The sequence below is a fragment of the Condylura cristata genome, unplaced genomic scaffold (assembly GCF_000260355.1).
Source record: "Condylura cristata isolate star-nosed mole 26May11 unplaced genomic scaffold, ConCri1.0 scaffold00003, whole genome shotgun sequence".
Lineage (NCBI taxonomy): Eukaryota > Metazoa > Chordata > Mammalia > Eulipotyphla > Talpidae > Condylura > Condylura cristata.
Window position 1 is genome coordinate 16,470,814 of NW_004567104.1, and position 5,807 is coordinate 16,476,620.

Below are 5,807 nucleotides of genomic sequence, written 5' to 3' on the forward strand. Positions count from 1 at the left end.
GGCTGCAGCTAGCTTGCAGTGCTACACTCTAACCCTTTGCACCACCAGGAAGGGCCCTCAAAGATTGTTTTCAACACAAAATATCATTGTTATAATTTGAGTTCTTAGTTTTAATTTTCATTTAAAAAAATTTCAAACTTAAAGCTGAAAAAAGTAGTACTCTTTCTTCCTCCCTTCACTTACAGTCATCAATTGCTAACAATTGCCACATTTGTTGTATCACTTTAATGGATGTAATGGTTATTCCTGCTTATCCACTTGAAAACATTTTAACTTTTTAACTATAATACAATTTTGTGTCTCATCTATGAACAGACATTCATATAACCACCAAAAAAATCATCAAATTAGCATTCATGAAATGCTTCTATTTAATATTCAGTACATGTTCAAATTTTGCCCATGTCCCACTAATATTCCGAGAGCAATGACTCTTCCCCCCCCCCCCTCAATCCATGATCCAATGTAAAACTGTGCGCTGCATTTACTGTCAGGTCTCTTGAACATCCTTTAATTTGGACCAATTCCTTGGCCTTTGTCTTTCATGACATTTACATAAGCATAAACCAGTTACTTTGTGGAAGATTCCTCAGTGAAAGTGCCCTCCCAAGTGTCTTCAAGATTATATTTTGGTGATGCATTTTGTAAATACCACAGAGAAATCATGAGGCTCCACTTCAAGCACATCAAAAAGAACACCCACTATTGGTGATGCTGACTTTGATCACTGGCTTGACGTGGTTTACTGTGAAAATGACTATTTTCCCCTTGATCATTATTCTCCAGAGAGAGCACTGAAAACTGCATTAATATCCTTTCCCCTATCACACTTTCTCCACTAGTAACACTTGCCTGAATCAAGTGACCATGATGATGCAAGCAGATGATTCTTCTGACTCTATTATTACTTCTAGATTTTTTTATCAGAAGTCAACCTAGAAAAGCACCCCCCTTTTAGTTTTTATTATGAATTTGTGGGGGTTTATTGTATTCCATGAGTTATAATTCATTGATATCATTAGTCATTTCGATTATTGCTCCAGATTTGCTGTTTGGGCTCATCCCTTTGTCCTTTGGACATGTCACATTACTTTTTGGGAACAGTTCTTTACTTTGTGATACCAGATATTCCAAGCTTACCTCATATTTTTCTTGTCTCAATTCTAAAACCAGTTAGTTAGTTATGGATACTAGTTGTGCTCACTGCTACTAGAATGCAATTGGCTTCAGTCAGCAAGGAAATATAGGCATAATCACAAATTCATATCGATAACTGTAATTCCAATCTAACGCAACCGCAGAGATATTCACTGCCTTTTTACTCATTTCATATTTTTATTTCCCTTTTTTCAAGTGAGAACCTGAGAACCCTAGCTCCCAAAATATCAATGGTTTTACTCACTTGCCCAATCCTATGAAATACACACAGAATTGCCTCAAGAATCGCTCTACTAACACAATTGAGAGTTTACTACACCAAGTTCAAATTGTGGGTAGGAGTGGGCAGCTGGAAGCGATTCTTATCTTTAGAATGAGAACATTATAGTTAGTCCAGTGTTAAAACCTTACTTGGATTCATTTACTTTTTTTCTTCTGAGAGTGTCTCTCATTCACTGAAATACAGCTGGTATATTTGCTGCTACTTTATTCAATTTTGGAGTCCTAGCCCCTCAATCTGTTTATTTTATTTTTAGCAGATAAAATATTAACAAATTTCCCAAACTCAAAACTACAGATCTTTCTTAGTGGGGTTATAACCTGATAAACCCACTGTGAATAGAAAATGGATCTAATACACTTAGTCAACCAACATCAGAGGTTGGCCTATCCTACCACCAATGTGCTTAAAATCACATTTCACCCACAGTTGGGCATAATCATCCAATACAAAGTCTATTTTATAACAATGCTGAATCGCTCACATAGTTTAGTGAATACCTTACTGAAAGTGAAAAACAGTCTGTATTGTTTGTTTATCCTCCTGCTTGCGTGGCTGACTGGTAGATGTTGATCTCTGTTGCAGTCCAGCATCATCAGACTATGGTTTCACCTATCGCTAGCCAGTAAAACATCAAAATTCAAACTACAGTTACTGTAGAATGTGTATGGCTTTTGCATCAGGGTGAAGTTGAAAAATCGTAAGTCAAATCGTCAAAAGTCAGAAGCTGTTTGTGTACAAAAAGGTATAACGAGAGTAGAGTCACCATACATTTTACTCAGTTCCTACCCTCCCACTAGAGGTAACTAGTTTGTTATCTCTCTGGCATTTATTTTTGTTGTATCAAATGATGCTTTCTCAACACAGAGCCGAGTCATAGGAGGTTGCTGAAGCAGAACACCAGATTCAGAAAGAATTTTATTTGAAGAGGGAAGATATATCCCTTCATATGCTTGTATAATAGAACATTTGTGTGAAAACGTAAATGAGTCTACTGAAGTGGATAAGTGAAAAGGCAGCAGTGCAGGGATAGTTGTAGGGGGAAATAACTATGAAAATACTTTAATTTGAGGAACTTCAAAAGGTTCCCATATTCTAAAACAGGTTGCAATTCGCTTCTACCCTTTCAAATTAGTCATATTGATGAGTCTAGACAACCCACATTAAAATGGGGCTATTATTTTGGAAGGATAATGAAGTTATCACTACCTATTAAAGTCAACAGGGAAATTTGCTCCAGAGAAGGGGAGATTTTAAATTTTGAGCAAAACATATAGCCAGAAATGATGTGAAAGAATGGCTAGTGTAAGCATCTGTATAATAACATGGATGGATAGTAATGATGATGCTGGAAAAACACACCCACGTCTTTGTCAAGTCTGGGAAAATTTTATAAATATGCTAATGAGTAGTTGCGGGTCATTCTTCATGCTCTGGCCCTAAGTTAATGTGGCACAGAGAACAGAACATGAATTTCAGAGACAGATGTCTGGTCTTGAATCCCAGCTGAATTACTTAACAGCTTGGTGACCACAGGAAAGTTACTTAATATCTCAGAGGCACAGTTTCCTTACCTATAGAACTGGATAACGTCTCCTTTGGTAGGTTAATGTGATATGTAAATAGAATAAAATATAATATAGCCTCTGGCCCAGAACAGATGTTTAATAAATCCATATTAAACTAATTCAACTAGGTAAAGAACCTGACACAATTAGTGCACTTCAAAAATGTGCCTGAAAGAAATCAGAAAAATTACATCATCTCAAGCAATATTTGGTAAAGGAAGAAAAATGTCCAACACTTAGTTCCAACTCTCAATTTTCAAAATGTCCCAAGGCTATTTTTAAAATGCAAAAATATGAAAATATGTGCTGACATAAAGAAAGAATTCTGGAAAGAAGTTGATCAAATAGTACAAATTTCCAGTTACAAAATGAGTAGGTTTCAGAGATAAAGCATGGTCATGATGGTTAATAATATTGTATTGTATACTTGAAAATTGATGAGAACAGACCTTAAATATCTTCACCTCATACGCACAGATAATTATGTGAGGCTATGGATGTATTAACTAACTTTATTATAGTGATCATTTTGCAGAAAAAGATGTATATCAAATTATCACAAGATATATTTTAAACGTACACAATGCTATATATCAATTTTATCTCAATGAAGCTGGAAAAAAATAAAAGAAACAATTCTACAGTTTAACAAAGACCAATGACTCAGAATGACCTCCTAAATGTCTACTGTTCACAAAGAGATGAATGGAAGCATATTGTAAGCCACATTAATCAATTTTATATTTTTTAAATGTATATACAGAGTAGTTCACGATGGTCAATACAATTATATTTTACAAGTTTCTGTTTCAAATTCACCTACCAACCAAAATACAACATGGGATATTTTTAAAATGATCTTTGACCAAGTACTGAAATATACAATAAACTTTCAAAACCTAAGATTAGTAATAACCTGAAGTCCTACAGCTAAGTCTTAAAAGGTACAATGCCAAAAGCCCCAAAGCATACAATTTTATGTGTACAGTCCTTTTGCTTGCCAACTAGAAATGACTTCCTGTTCATCTTAGATAAGCAGGGTGGCTCTATCTCTGTTCCCTAAGATGTATTTAAAAGTCACAATCTCAGTTTGCAAGACTATGATGGACTGATAATAAAGCGTTCTAATCAACAATTAAATTACTAACGTTTTAAGAAAACTTGCCACTAGCGTGCGAAGGCACAGACCCAGCAATTTTGCCCATTCCCAAAAGAAAAAAGATGTAACGACATACTTTACTAAAAGAAAGGGAAGGAATAGGAGAAAAGGGAAGAAAGATACATAATAAAAAAGCAATGCTTCTATAAACAAATGATTCTGTTTTTAAACTTTTGGAAATCCAAGCTCTCCTTTCGAATAGCAATAAATGCCAAAGTAAGAAACATTCGTTGATGCTTTGACGCAGAGAGGGAGTGTGAAGAGAAAAGGAAAATGTTTTAGCGTGTACTGAACTTCCAAGTTTTCAAAATTCATTAACCCCACCCTCACCCCAACTCCCCCAACTGGGCGTATCATTTCCAAAATACATTTACCACGAAACCACTGGACTCATTTTTAGCACTCAGTGGAGAACTTTTATGAGTTTTCCCAGCGCTCTCCACCTAATAACCCTTCAGGGCAGTACGGAATAACCGCTATTTTCCTGCAAGCATGAGGGCGCCCTGAGTCCCTCGGAGAAGCTTTGGGGCACCTAGAGGAATCTGGGGAGGTGGGAACCCGGACTACCAACTACCCCCTTTCTTTCCAGAGCGGGCGATCGGAGAAGCCCAAGGAGAGTCCGAGACTTCGGTGGAGCCGCGGGTCACCGCACAGGAACAGACGCGCGCCCGCCCCGTCGCCCTGAGTAAGGTCCGCCGCCCAGGGCTGCAGACCCGGAGTCAGACGCGATCGGATACGTCCCGCGCCGCCTTCCGGGCCGGGTTCCGTCGGGGAGGCTTGGCTGCGCCTCCTGCCCCTTGTGGGAGGCCCGGGATCCCCCCTGTGGGGCGCACCGACTAGCAGACCCTGGCATGCTCGTCGCTTACCTGGCGAGAGCTCCGGCCCGCGCCGTCAAGACGCCGCCTGGGTCTGCTGGGCGCTCAGCAGCCCCTCGCCCACAGAGCCAGCCTGCAGATCGCAGCGCGACGCCCCGCCGAACCAAGCGCCGCCGAGAGTCGCCGGCCACACCCAAGCCCGCGCAGCCCAGCAGCCAACTCCGATGCGCGACGGGGCCGGGGCGGGGACGTGGCTCGAGGCGCGAGGCGCGAGGCACGAGGCGCGCGGGTCCTGCGGGGACGCGCTGCGGGTTCGTGCAGATTTTGGAGCGCGCGCGGCCCAGGAGAGGGGCGGGGGGCGAAGGGAGCGGGCGTCGCGCGCAGCTTCTGCTTCCTATTTTCTCTCTGGTTTCCTGCTAGAAGAAGAAAAACATCAATTCCCAGGCAGTTTCGTTTTCTTGTCCGCATGGCGCCTGGACGCCGGGGACACTTCTGAGCAGCACCCGAGCGGCGTGGCCAGTTTCCTTCCTTGGCACCACACAGGCCTTAGTTTGTTCGTGGGCATGATAGTGAGGCTAACTCATAGAACCCCAAGGTCCATCTAGGTTTAACACTGCAATTCTTAATGAACGACGATAAACTAGAGAAATACAAGATTGGGGTGTAACCCTAGCTGTATAATGGCTAGTTGTACAGTTCTGTAGCGTCTCATGATTTCAGTTTTGTCGTCGGCAAAATAGGGATATTGATAGCCGCTTCAAAAAAGATGCTAAAATTATTAAATGAAGTAGCGTTTGTACAGAGTCTGCCTCTAAAGGAATGATCAG

The 5,807-nt window shown here is 40.8% G+C and overlaps 1 protein-coding gene across 1 annotated transcript in view; it reads right to left on the reverse strand.

Moving 5' to 3' along the window:
* The window catches only part of GNB4 (guanine nucleotide binding protein (G protein), beta polypeptide 4), a 54,434-nt gene extending 49,199 nt beyond the window's left edge, over positions 1-5,235 (reverse strand). The window contains exon 1 of the mRNA XM_004674988.2: positions 5,032-5,235. The gene's annotated coding sequence lies outside the window, so the exon portion shown is untranslated. The remainder of the gene's footprint in view (positions 1-5,031) is intronic.
* Positions 5,236-5,807: the final 572 nt, after the last annotated feature.